The sequence below is a fragment of the Rhinolophus sinicus genome, linkage group LG05 (genome assembly GCF_036562045.2).
Source record: "Rhinolophus sinicus isolate RSC01 linkage group LG05, ASM3656204v1, whole genome shotgun sequence".
Taxonomy (NCBI): Eukaryota; Metazoa; Chordata; class Mammalia; order Chiroptera; family Rhinolophidae; genus Rhinolophus; species Rhinolophus sinicus.
In genome coordinates, this window is record NC_133755.1 from 12682120 (window position 1) to 12696610 (window position 14491).

Genomic DNA, 14491 nt, shown 5'->3' on the forward strand with positions numbered 1-14491 from the left:
CGGGCGCACACCCCCTTCCGGCACCCCTCCCCCTGCATTGTGCGAGCGGGCCCCAGGCCGCAGCGGCCCCGGGCAGCCCGCAGGCCCCGTCCGCCCTCCCACCCGCGGGCTGCTCCCGCCGAGGCCGCCACACAAAGCTCGAGGAGCCAGCCCCTGCGGCGCCAGAGGACGGGGATAGGGAGCAAGCGCGGAGAGACTTACGGGGCTGCTGCGGCCGCGCTGCCTCAGCCGGGAACACCGACCGTTGGGCACAAGGCGGCGTCGCTCTTAGACGTCCTCCCCTCCTCCGCCTTCGGTGGCGGCAATATCTTCTTTCTCCACCTACCTCCCTCCCCCCCACCCCACCTCCTCCTTCTCCTCCCCCTCCTCCTCCGAACCACCGAAGCACCGAGGGTGAGACACAGAGACTCACAACAACATGGCTGCCGCCGCCGCCACCCCTCCCCTCCCCTCCCCCCGCCCACCGGGCGCGCGCAGTGCACTCCGGGAGAAAGGGGAGGAGGGGGCAAGTACTCACCGACGTGCGGCTCCTCTCAGTGGCTTCCGACGCTTCTCCCGCGCTCCCGGCGCCGGCCGGCGGGAGCTCTGCGCGTGCGCACGCTCTCTGCGCCCGCGCGTTTCTGCCGTTCCTCCGGCGTGTGCTCCCCCGCCTGCACCTTGGGGGCTCGCAGCAGGTTCTCGGCTCGGCGGCTGCCCCTGGCGGGAGCGCGCGCCCGACAAGGGCGGCGCAGGCGTGGTGTTTCCGAGTGCTGCTTTTGGCTGTCTTCCCGCGTGGGGCCTCGACTTCCGAATTCGCTTACCCCCCCCCGCCCCCCGCTTCCTCCTGGGTGGCTCATTGTTCTCCCCCAACTGCGATGTACTGCTCGCCTTCTGCTTCCGGGGTGCTGGTACCCACAGAAGCCTGATGGTAATCCAGGCCTTTAGGTTTCACCCTTACCCTCTCCTCGCAGCAAGACGATGGAGACGCATTTTGGGTGGAAAAGTGAACTCCTTACATGGACTGTCATTCTACTAGTCGTTGCCTCCTGGCAGGTAGAGCCAACTCAGCAAATTGCCGGCCCGCAACGCTTGGCCTGGGTAAACACAAAGGAAACTCGGGTCTTTCCTGCTGGGCCGGTGATTCTCACTCGTGACTGATTTTCATTACTCGCTGCCTGCCCTTGCCAAGCACACCCCCCTCCGCAGTTGGAGACTCCACGCCGGTGCTCCCGGCCTGGCCGGGCTCCGTGGCTTTGGTAGTGGCCATTCCACGCAGGAGACCCAATTCGTGGCCTCTCCCTGTCACACAGCTGTAATGTGGTAGGGCACCGGCACTGTATCCAACTTGTTTTCTTTTCCATGGTTTGCACAACTCCCGGCTCTCCTGACATTCTGTACTTAGGAAACAGAGTGCCTTGTTTATCTTTGCTTATCTTTCTGGGCGACTGTAAGCTCCACGAGGACCTACAGGGACCATTGATTGTCTTGTGCATGCTGTGTTCCCCAGTGCCTAGACCTGCGTCCGGTGTTTAACAATTGTGTTGAATGCATGAACTCCCCAGTGTTTAATTATTACCAAAAAACATATGACATTGAAATCTATCTCAAGCTTTTACCTCTGGCCTAAATTTAAGGTTTTTAGGTATTTCCACTTGAATAGTCTTCCTGGCACCGAGCATGTTAAAAACGGAACACATCTCCCACCCACCAATTCTTGCATTATCTCAATAGTTGGTGGTGCCACCACCTATTCAGTGCCCCCAAATTAGTCCTTTGAACCATCCTTGTCTCTTCCTCTTATACCCCTCTCTCCACCAAGGCAACTTGTGAAGCCTTGCAGATTTTTACTTCCTAAATATTTCTGGAGACAGTCTTTTCCTCTGCTTCCCAGGTCTGGATTTCTGTAGCAGGCCCTTAATTAGCCTTCCCGTGTTCAGTCTCACTCCCTTCAGTTAGTTGTGATCACTGCCATCTAAAATGAAAATCTGATTCCTGGCACTCATGCCTTTTCTTCAACCATTCTGTTGCTTCCTGTCACCCACACCTACATTTCCCAAGTGTGTTCTGTTTAGTGCTAATAGGCATTACTTTAAGAAATGTCCCATGATCAAGTAAATATGGAAGACACTGGGATGGACATATTTTGCCTGCCTTATCCTTCCCCTTCCATTGGGCTGATAATAGCAGAAGAGTTTATATAGTTATTTAATCTTGTTTAATCTAGGTGAAAATAGGTGGAGCCATCAGAGACCCTCCCTCCCTCAGAATTCGGAATTGGGACCAAGGGACCCCAATATCCCCCTGAGAAGTCTGTTGAGCCAGGCATCTCTGGGCTGACTTGTCCCACCAGGTGGATAGGGAGCCCTTAGAGAAGAGTGGAGTTCAGAGAGAAAAGGCGAGTCCTGGCAATGTTTCTCTTCCCCTTTCTTCCTGTTCCTTGCTGGCAGCCTCTACCCTTGGATTCTGTAACACATGCCTCGATCCTTATAATAAATTCTGCTTTTTTGCTTCAGCTAGATAAAGTGAGTTTCTGTTACAACCGAGAGTCCTAAGAGCCATGTGTATAACATGGTTATTTATTTATTTACTGCTTACAGTATGCAAGCACTAAAGCACTTTCCATACATGGTCTCATTTAATGCTCCAGTATCCCCATGAGCAGGGCAGCTTTGTAGGCATGTGACCTGTGCAGACCTTAGGCTTTAGAAGGGTTCCACAATTGGTTTACTGTTCTGTTGTCCCCATCTAGAAAGTCAATAGTTTTTGGAAAAGAGGCCCTTTAGTTTCATTTTACACTGGGCTCTGCATATTATATAGCCCATTCTGTCTATGAGGTATTATCTCTATTGATAAAAGGCTACTACCAGACTTCTTTGCACCTTTAAAATAAAAATGTACGTTGTAAATATCCAAGAGAGAGACATAGTATGCAACATTTCCCAAACAAATTGGATTCTAGAAGACTTTATTTTTTCATGGAAAATCTCTTAGAGGTTTTGTACTCTGCAGAACACAGGTTAAAGCCCAGCCCTTTAGTGATCTGACTCCCCCTATCTCTAGCTCCTGATTCCCTAAGCCAGTGAGCAGTTTCTTGACTCTGTGCCTTCACACATGCTTTGCAATCTGGCCTTGCTCATTAAACACCCTCTCTTTATAATTGGCTTCTCTTGTAGATTTACCTACAAAGAAAGAATGCACTCCTCAGCTACTATAAATATTAGATCGTTAAGGTGGACATTGTAATTGAAGCCTGACAACCACTCTAATCACGTTGGGGAGCTTGTTAGAAATGCAGAATCTCGGCCCCAGAATTACTGATTCAGAATCTGCATTTTAACAAGATTCCTGGGCAATCCTCTACACAATAAAGTTTAAGAAGCATTGGTAAACCAACCACAGTAATTTCATCTGACTTGATAGGAACTGGTTCTGTAATGGATGTGTCATCCATTTTGAGCCAGTGAGACACAAAGAGGTGTCAACTCAGAGCATCTCTCTCTGAGCCAGTCTCTCTCTCCTGGATATAAACAAGAAAGCATGATGCCCCAGTTCCTGCTGACAGGCCTTTTATGACCACAAGGGAACTCAGACTGCTGCCAATAATGCTACCGTGTTTCCCCGAAAATAAGACCTAGCCAGACAATCAGCTGTAATGTGTCTTTTGGAACAAAAATTAATATAAGACCTGGTCTTATATTATGTAAGACCAGGTCTTATAAGACCTGGTATATTATATTTATTATATTATACCATATAATTGTTTAATTATATAAGACCGGGTTTTCTATTGTAGTAAAATAAGACCAGGTCTTATATTAATTTTTGTTCCAAAAGACGCATTAGAGTTGATGGTCTGGCTAGGTCTTATTTTCAGTGAAACACAGGAGTATCCTACCCAGAGTATTCATTCTCCCCTTCTTCTTTAGTAACAGGTCCTGTGGATGCTCCTGTGGGCTGGAGGAGGCGTATGATAGGAGTGTTCCGACTTTCCAGTAACGTGTGTTGCATCTTACAAATGTGTCTACATGGCCTGTTGAGACAAGTGGTTCTTAACCCGATTTGCATATCAGACTCACCGGGGAAACATTTAAAATATAACATCTCCCAGGCCCCACCCCAGAGATTTTGATTTCATGGGTGTGAGCCGAAGCCTAGATATTGATATTTTTAGAAAGCTCCTCGACTGTTTATAAAACGTAGCCATTGAAAACCACCAGTATAGACAGATCGTATCAGCATAATGCCATCTTAATATTCCCTAGGCAAATGCCCCTTTTCCACTGGGATTGCTTATGAAACTTCTTACAAACTCTTTTTATAACTATTTTTTTTTAGAACAAGAAATACAGAAAAGTTTGAGTCATCCCAATTTTAATATCACTGAAATACTAATATCCACATTTGGCGAACACCACTGTTACATGCATAGATACAGATAGTGGTTTGATGAGAACTACACAGATAGTAGCAGGAATAGGGTCAATCTGCACTTGCTATTTTTAAAACACTGTGTTGAATTTAGTCTTACTTGAATTTAACAAGAGAAATAACTAAAGAAACTACTCAGATGTATATTTCTTCTTTGCAAGAGAGCTTGATTCATAAAAGGGTTCTCAAAGGTTAAACAAAATTATAAAAATCATTAGTAGGACGGGATAACTTTTTCAAACTGTGTGCTTCACTATTGGTCAAAAGAGTTTCTCTTTTCTTATGGAAGAGTCTAAAAAGCATGAAAATTAGCACTTTCACTTCCTTCTACCTCTTCCCCATACTTCCTAATGTTTTGCTTATAGTATTTTTCGCTTTGTCAGGGTTTATAATGTTTGCATTCTATGTTTTATCCATCATTTACCTATTGATTTGTTTTAATTCAGTATTTATTCTCTGTCTTTTGTGTGATGTGCTCCTTCCCAACCCACCCCCCCACCCCCCCAACTCCCCATGCGCCTAATGGAAAGGTGGAAAGGCCACTTCTTTTTTTTTCTGGCTACTCAAGGTTCCATGGGCAGATCTGGCACACTTTCTTTTTGTTTTGAGCTGTTGCAAGTGAAATCTTTTTGATAGCTTTCTTATTCATCTGGGACCAATGTATCTTACCTTTAGAGCTATAGTTTGAGTATTGGATATAGTTTTAAGCCATTTTTCTGTAGTTTTAAGCCACTTTTCTGTAACCTGACGAAAAAGCTGTCAGCACTAAGTTGAATTCTTGCTGGAGGGCCTAGATTCTCTTGAACATTTTTTGCCAAGACCCATGCCATCCAGTCAAGGGTGTATTTTACTCCCATTGGCTTTTTCTTGATCTGTCAGCTAAAAGGGTCCTAGAAGATGGCAAACTATGGTCATATCCACTTTGCTTCCTGGCTTGTCCTGTCGTAGCAGCATGGTCTCTTAGAGACCTATCTCAGTAGTGGAGCAAAGCAAGAGCCCTGACCAACTTGTGCGTAGCTGCCGGAAGGCCCCTGCCGCTTCCAGGACTGAGCCCAGTTTCTTAAGGAATTGTCTGTTTGTGGAGGCTTGGTTTACATCAATTTCCCATTTTTTAAATTATGAGGAAATTTTTCTTAGATGTTCTTAGTCTGGTGACCTTACGTAACATAGAATAATCCCTTGATCTCCAAGTGAAATGTTCAGTCTCAAGTAGAACATTTCTCCAAAGCTTTTCTTTCCAGTCTCAAAGTCATTTCCACCATTTCCTTCTGTCATTCTGGTGGTATTCTAAGGAGCAACGTGGCTTGTTGCTCCCTTGCCCTAAAGCCTTCACAAAGTAAAGATCCCACTGTTAGCTAAACCTTGACTATTGTTTTCCCGTGACAGGCAATAAAACAGTAGGCATCTGGACTGTGGTATGTTTTGAAACAGTTGTTCTAGCTTGGATAAGCTATGGTAACTGTGGGTTTGCTTATCTTCTCTGAATGTTTATGCGTGAGACCTGTGCTGTCCTAATCTTACAGGTTCCATTGACCCCTGAAAGAGAGCTCACTGAATATTAAAGGAGAGCCGGAGGCATTTCCCTGAATGTAAACATGCCTGGATAGGGTGGGGCTCTCCCAGCTTATTATGGTCTCAGGAGGAAAATACTGGGTATTCCTTGCATTTGTGCATGGTGGAGAGTAGGGCTTTTCTTGGCTTAAAAATAAGAAAGTTTAGATCCTGGAGACAGGGAGAGCCATGACTGGCCAATGTCTCTGACTAAGGCAAAGGTGAAAACGCACCAGGAGGCGGCACTACCTCAGACTTGCCACACACTTCCATAATTCCCAGAGCATGGCTTGCATACCATTGAGGTGATTCTGAGGCTGTGAGAAGGTAAGTCAGGGAGTCAAATTATGCTCATAAATTCAAAAATAAAAATCACCATTAGTCTATGGTGTCGAGGAAAATCTACTGGTATCTCGTACTTTATAGACTGCCAGGAATGGAGATTTTTACATGTAGATTATATTTTCTCATTTTGTCAGTAAACTAGAGATGCATTCACATAGGAAAAATATATACAAAATATTATAGAAAATTTCCCAGTAGTGCAGTAGGCTCACTGTGATACTGTGATTTATAATGTGGATGAAAAAGAGGCACTGTAAGAAATCTAACCAAAAGTAACCTCACAGGGTATTCTGATCATACATTCCTAACTGGCCAGATCATAGTGTGTAGTCGTGCCCCAGGCCTATAACTTCTTTAATAAAAGATTTGTGCTTTTGTGCACTAAGTTAACACCTTCGAAAGGCCAGAAATAATACTCTTTTCCAGACCCCTCCAATTCGTAACCACCTTCAAGGAAGCACATAATCTTGTTAACTATACTGTACTTTGCTTTCTCCCACCTTCATGAAATCTTCCTTATGCTTCCTCCTTAATTCCAAAGGTATGAAAGAAACAGCAAACTGTCATTCTCCAGAGCGTTTAAGATCTTGCTTCCCAGCATTGTCGTCAATTTGGCTCAAGGAAAATCTTATAAAAATTCTCTACAGGGCTGTATCCTAAAAGGTGATGTAAGACCATTGGTAAATGTAAACATGAATAAGGGACAAAAAGGAACCCACGTCTACTAGTTTGAAAATTGACCCCTACGTGAAACCATGGTAATTTCATATTTTCCTAGGTCGCCATGGTACTGGAAATGAATCGGCTTTTTATGGGACAAAATGCATACTTCAAAAATGTGATTTATATAGGGAAGAACTTTCTTCAGTTTTCATGTTCGTTTTTACAGAATGAATGCTTTCCTGATTTTAACCCCTTTTCTGCAGTGTTAGTACTATGTTTCAGTGAATGGTGTTTCAATTATATGTAATAAATAGTGGATCAAGTAAAAAAAATTCTCTACAGGTTTGGACATTGCTTACATTGACAATAATAAGAAATATAAATTTGGTCATCGCCATTCCTGGCAGAGCTGTTAAAACCTTTGGAATTCCCTCAGTGAAAATAGAGATAAAGGTGTCGTTTGTTATTCATAGTAAGTCATTTTTCAACCATACCTGAGTGACATTTGGAAAGCCCATAAGGGTAGGGACTGGATGCCAGAGTAACCAACCAGGTAATTAGAGGGTTGGAACTTTCAGCCTATCCCTCACCTCTGGAGAGGTGTTGGAGGTTGAATTAATCACTAATGGCCAATGAGTTAATCAAACATGCTGCATAATGAAGCCTCTATAAAAGCCCTAAACAACAGAGTTCAGAGAACTTTTGGATTGGTGAGTAGGTGGGGGTGCTGGGAGGGTCACACAGCTGGAGAGGGCAAGGAAATTCCTCTGTACCCCTTCCCCCACTCCTTGCCTTATGTATCTCTTCGGTCTGGCTATTCTGACTTGTATCCTTTTATAATAAACCCATAATCTAGTAAATAAACTATTTTCCTGAGTTCTGTGAGCCTCTTCAGCAAATCATCGAACCCAAAGAGGGTGTTGTGGGAATCTGGCAACTTCTGATTTATAGCCAATAGGTTAGAAGCACAAGGAACAATCTGGGTGTGTGTTGGCAGCTGAAGTAGGGGTGGGGAATGAGTCTTCCCCTTAACTTGTGGGTCTACAATAATCCCAGGGAGATAGTGTCAGAACTGAACCGAGCTGAATTGTAGGACATTCAGTTGCTGTCCACAGAGAATTGGGGAATTGTTTGGTGTGGGTGGTCACTACATTTGGTGACCAGAAGTGAAGTATTGAGAGTAGCAGGAGAAACAGTTTTTTCCTTCAGTTGGTGTAGAAGAGGAAACAAAGAGTGTTTCCCACTCATTCAGCCTCAGTGTGAGGTCCCCTGTGTGTGTGTGTGTCAAAGGGGCTTTACAAAGTCTCTCCATCACCGAAGCTCGTTGAGGAGGAGGATCCCAGAGAGAAAGCACAGCGTGACATGGGCGACAGGACTGCCGCATCACGTGGCCATCTCAGGTTGACAGGTAGAGCCAACATTCAGCATTTTATAGAGCATTACAGAGAAGCAAAACTTCCTTTGAAATACAGACATAAGCAAAACCTATGAATCCTTAAACATTTTTTTTTAATTTTTATTGGGGAATATTGGGGAACAGTGTGCCCTTCCAGGACCCATCAGCTCCAAGTCAAGTTGCGGAGGGCACAGCGCAGCTCCAAATCAACCCACTGTCCTCACGCTAGTTGTGGAGGGCGCTTCACTCAGTTGTCTCACTGGTCCATGCGGGAATCCAACCGGCAACGTTGGTGTTATGAGCACTGAGCTCCAACCAACTGAGCCCCCCCCCCCCCCCGCTGCCCTAAAACCTATGAATCCTTGACCATGAACAGTAACATATAGTTTGAAGTGAGAAGTAAACATCCTAGAGCAGACTACACCATGTGGGACAGTCCCAGCATGGTTCCCACAAAGGAGGTCACGGAAGAATCCTTGGACTGAGGAAATCCAAGAGGGAGAGATTATTATTCATTCTCTTGGCTGCACTAATTCATGGCTTTTCACCAGCTTCCAAGTGAGGAGAAACTGAAGGCCAAGATCAGAACCTTCTGCACAGCATTTATAGTACATTGTCTATGATAATTTAGAGTAAACTGATTGTGGTTCTCATTCCAGGGTTATGTGCTCCTCATTTTCAACTAATCCTTTCACTATCTACACAAAGTCCCAAATAAAAACTCAAGGTTTTGCTACAGATGTTAGAGCTGGATGAATTTTATTGGACTATTCAAGTCCAAGATCTAGTACATACATTGTTCAAATGAGGTGAGTAGCTGCCCTTCCAGGCTGCAACTTGAATGATATTCTTCTGGGTGTACCTCATGGTACATGCATATCTGAATGCCCACCTGTAGTGTCACCCACCACACACGCCTTAGGATCACCTGCATGTACCCACATGCCCAACATGACTGGCATGACCTCATTGTGCCCCTGTGTACGTACATGCCCATCGGCATACACATTGGCAGGGTCACCCTCTTTAGTGGACTATGATTACTGTGTCCGGGTCCTTGGCCTATCTCTTTCTTGATTCCTGATTTTCATTTTCTCTTCAGAGAAATACCAGATCCCAGCACTGAAAGCATTTCTTCATGATAGCTTCATTCTTCCTGTTTGCTCAGATCAACATTCTGACTCATCCCTGGTGTCATCCATGACCTTTATCTTCCTTTAATACTGCACATGCAATGCATCAGAAAACCTTGTTGGCTCTGCCTTTGAAACAAATAGATCCAGATTCCATCCATTTCCTACCACTTCCATTACTGCCACCCTCAGCGGGATTACTGCAAAGCCTTGTCTCCCTGCCTCTACCCTTGCCCAGTTCTAGTCTATTCTGTACCCAGAGCCAGTGTGTTCCTTTTATTACTCAAGTCAGACTATGTCTCTCCTCTGCTTAGAGACTTTTAAGGCCTTCTCACGTCACTTGGAACAAATCTAGAATGTTTGCCATGACATTTGTGATCTGACTCCTTGCTACCTCTCAGATCTACCCGTCACCCTTACTGAAATCACGGTGGATACTTAGCTGTTCCTCAAACACACCAGCACCCTTGCTTCAGGGTTTTTGTGTTTTTAATTCCCCTTTCTGAACCATTTCCCCCCCAGAGTCACACATAGCTCACTTCCTCACTTCCTCCATGTCTCTGCTCAAATTCACTTTGTTGGGAAGACCTCTGAAGACTCTTCCTTAGATAACACACACACACACTTACGTCTTTCCCTGCCATTCTGTATCCCCTTACTCTGATGGATTTTTCTTCATGGCACGTAGCACCGCCCACGGTATTATCTGTTTGTTTATGGTCTGTCTTCCCGCACTAGCTCTGTGAGGGCAGGGACGTTTTTTGTGTTCACTGCTGTACCCCAGCTCCTATATGTGGTAAATACATAAGAAATATGTGTGGAATGAGTGAATGAACTCCTCATGGGAAGGTGGCTCCTCAAGCTTGCCTAAGTGTCTCTGGGAAAAAGCTTTTATAGGGATGACCTCCAGGTCCTCTGAAGAGACATGGTCAGTGAGAGTGCTATCTAGTTCTGTTTCTGTCCTCACCAGAGTGGGCAGCTGCCCCGGGAAAGTAAGGTTGAGCAGTGGGAGAGATGACACTGTGAAGTGTTTATGTTTCTAGAAGTGCAGGCCCTGTGAAATGGAGCCTTCAAAACCAGTCTGACAGGAGTGAGGGCAGGATTCTGCCCAGACTAGTAAAAATGAGAATCATGGGGGCCTCCCAAGCACTGATTCCGTCCGTGCTGAGCAAGACTAGCAGAGAGGACACTGCAGCAGTCCCTTAGAGTTCTTGCTGAAAGACAGGGACTGAGACAGTGAGGGGAATGGGGCATCACGCCGATACACAGAGGATACGGAAGCTGCAAAGCTGTTTTGCCATGAAACCAGCAGCTACAGGTAAGCAGGCCTTACTTTCAGAGTCATCCATTCATTTGGTGAATATTTACTGAGTATGTGCCAAGCACTGTGTTAGGCCTTTGAGGACTGTTCTAGGACCTGGAGATTTCTGGGATATGGACCACAGGGCCACAGCAAGGGGCCGAGGTTGGCTCAGGAGAGGGCCCAGACCACCTTCAATTCAGAGTCCTTTGTTTTTTCTCCATGGGGGAGGCAGTGGAGGGATGCCTCTCCACCTGCAGCAGATTCAACGCTGCCTGTGTCACGGGCTGCTGTTGAGTCAAGGAGGCACGGGGCAGCCTCTGGAGGTTTCCGTCACTGCTCCTCGTCATGAGGACCCCCAGCCCCTCCTCCTAACTGTTGCTAAATCCCTGAGAGATGGAGGGATATCTCTATCACCTACTACCCTGTGCTCTGGACCCAGAGCTCCACCTGCTGACAGTCTCTCTCCCTTCGCCACCCTGGAGCTGCCCTGGGCACTGGCATTGTGGTATGCTGGGGGCAAGGAAGATGGCTGTGTCTGGTGGGGAAGCAGAAACTGGAAAAAGATGTTTCTTCAGGGCAGGGTATTTGGGTGAGGAGGTCTCTGGTAGAGATAGAAGGGGACCAAGTTATAAGCCAGTCATGGTGGGAGTTTCGAATGGAGCTCAGCCCTGACACTGGCGCTGAAGCATTGAGCCCAGGGCCCGTCTGACACTGGAAGAGGTCCCCTGGGTGCCAAGTCCTGGAGGGCAATGGAAGAGCCACAGAATCATCAGTGGGTCATGACAACCCTGTGGTCTTACAGGTTGGCCTCACCCGTTTACTTTTAGGCACAGCGGCCACAGGCCCAGCTCAGATTTCCTACAGGACTCTGGGAGTGGCGGGACTTCTGCAATGGCTATCTTCTCTCTGGCAACCGGAGGGGGTGAAGTCACCTGTAAACACTTGGGTGTACATACGAAATAGCTGGATGAGGCTCAGAACACAGAAAGGCTGATGCAATCTGGTTTCCAGGATTTGGTGCTCCCTGCCTGGCCCACGCAACCCATCCTGAGTTCCGGTGGTGACCAGCCCAATGGGCTGGGGCTGCCCTTACAAGTAGAATAAGGACACTACTTTGGGTCATCTCTGGGGATGCTTTCAGCGGGGCTGTTCTCTGACTCAGGGGAGGAGAGATGCATCTTGTGGGCTTGCAGCTTTTTCAGTTTCTGTCTGGGAACCCTCTGAACTCTGAGTACAGCACTTCGTCTTTTTCAGCACATTTGTACATGGAACTTCCGAGACAACCCAGACCTGCTGCAGGGCTGGCCAGAGGTTGTCGTTTGCAGAGTCTGGGCACCGGGGATGTCCTCCAGGCAGGGGAAGCTGGTGAGTGACAAGGAAGAGTAAATGCCGGCCGCGCAAGCCTTTCTGAGGGCCTCAAAATACCGAAGGGAGGCACTGTCAACTGGGCTTCCAGCTCAGAGAGAGGGAGCTGGGAGGTAAAGGAGGGTCTTATCATTATTAAAAATTAGGTTACTTTTTTTTTTTTTAATGACCTTATTTGGCAGCTGCAAGTTGCTGAGATCTGGGCATTTGGGTGAAACAAGCAGGTTACTCCAGGCTATAAAGATTTCACAAAATGAAGGAAATTTCTGCCTGGGGCCCACCACCTTGGCTCCTCCTCAGTCAGCAGCTTTGGAAACATAAAGAGAGTATTCTTGGGACAGACATTGCCTTTTCATGGGGGGCGCTTGTGATGAGGCAGAGATGAGATGCTCTTGCTGCAGCATCGTGAGCAGAGCACATTGGCGGAGAGCAGGGCAGGAGGTGGCTGACGCTGACAGTCTGGTTCATGCGCACACATGAGGCGCTGCCTGAGATCTCCCCAAAACACTCGAGGGGAATTTGCAGGGACTTGGAGCCTCGAGTGGATGAGTGGGAACAAGAGCAGGACATCTGACTCCCTGAATTTACAGCCGCGGGTTGATGGGAAGTGGGAACTTCTGGGTTATACTTACAGGATTCCTGTGAAGTACTCAGGATTTGTGTTTTACACAGGGGACAGCAGCCAGTGAGGCTTATAGTAAAACACACTGTCTGAAGCAAAGTGTTTTGGTCCCAGACTGCTCTTTTTCCTCCCAGCACCACTGCTGAGAGCTGATGGGGCCACAGGCAGAGTCTGCACCCTTGTACGAGTGATGACAAGCTGGCAATGGGGCTTCACAGGGACCCCACGGAAGCTGCAGGACACTTAGGTATGACAGGTGGGAGATGGTTCTGGGAGGACTGGTTTCGGTCTGCCATAGCCAACAGACCTCAGCCTCCCTGGTCTTCTCAGACCATGGAACCCCCAAGCTGGTTCTTCCCCTCCTCCATTACTTGCTTGGCAGTTCTAAGCTCTAACCTTACTTTCTACCAGCTTCTTCAGGGCAGAGGCCCTGCTGACCTATGGTGTCAACCCACCTCAAACCCCCATCTTCCCATAGATTTATGGACTCCAAAAGGCTTCTGAGCCTTTGGGGTTCAACGGGGATCCTGTTGTTTATACACTAATAAATTCTTACTAGGGGGCCCAAGAAATTGCTGGTTTCTTACCTCAGACACCAGATAATTTCCCTTTCCTGTTGATCCCATTCTATCCCCTCTCCCCATATATTCGCTTTCCCCATCTTCGCTATCCTGGCTCTGTTACTCCCCGTGCATAAGAAATCCCATGGGTGCTGGTCTGAAGAGGACAATCAATGCCACCTCTTCTTCAGACCTCTGTCTGATAGGCTTTTGTGCAGAAGGTTCAAGTAGGAATGGGATCGTTGGCAGAAATCTCTCCAGTAGAAACATCTACATGGCACTTTACCCATTCACAAAGCCCTTCATAACACCAGGAAGAAACACCCAGATAGCTGTCGTTCATTATTGTGCTTCAATGATGCCTCTCTCTGGGAGTGGTTTCTCATCTGCTTTGCCCACTCTGGACTCCATCTGGACCACAATTAGCAGCTGAGTTCATTTAACTTGCCTACACAGGACTCCAGAGCTCTGCAAAGTTGACCTACATGAATAAGAAGGGCTCTTTAACTAAAAATATTATTTACACAAAAATAATTTTGTAATTATCTGAGACAACTGAAAACTACCAAAATAACACAAGAAACCAGTAGTCAATTATGCAATGACCACAAACTGTGTAGAGCTGGACTATCTAGTATGGTAGCCACTAACCACATGGGCCTATGGAAATATTTTAATCCATGCAAATTAAGTAAAATGAGAAAAGCACTTCCTCAATTGCACTAACCTCATTTCAAGTGCTCAGTAGCCACATATAACTAGTGCTGCTGTATTAGTGCCTATAGAGAACGTATCCACCGTCGCAGAAATTTTTGTTTCGACTCTGTTCTAGAATGGCATTCTGGCATTAAATCCACTCTCTTCATAGTATGGAAGTGGTGAAACCCTTAGTCAGATATGATTGGCGAAAACATCTCTGTCCTGGTCCTGTTCATAGCTTCCTCACCCTAAATTCTGAGGCTTTGTCATCTGTGTCCCTCATCCCACGCTGTCTGGCCTGGAAAGAGTGCCTCTTGATATCTTTGCTGATATGCACATGACATCACATCACTGTCTTTCCATTTACAATTGGTTGGAGTTTACATTTTACGTGTAGAATCCTCTTCAGCTAGTTCTGTACCAGCTGCTTTAGAGAGTGAGTAGGAG

General features: G+C 46.5%; 1 protein-coding gene across 7 annotated transcripts in view; it reads right to left on the minus strand.

Moving 5' to 3' along the window:
- Positions 1-684, minus strand: part of PUM2 (pumilio RNA binding family member 2) — an 89907-nt gene extending 89223 nt beyond the window's left edge. For 2 of the 7 annotated variants that reach the window (XM_019755800.2, XM_019755551.2), the window contains exon 1: positions 202-451. The gene's annotated coding sequence lies outside the window, so the exon portion shown is untranslated. Of the gene's footprint in view, positions 1-201; positions 458-517 lie in introns of those variants that run through there. The other 5 variants (XM_074331734.1, XM_074331733.1, XM_074331730.1 and 2 more) reach the window with 4 other exon arrangements.
- Between the last annotated feature and the right edge of the window lie 13807 nt (positions 685-14491).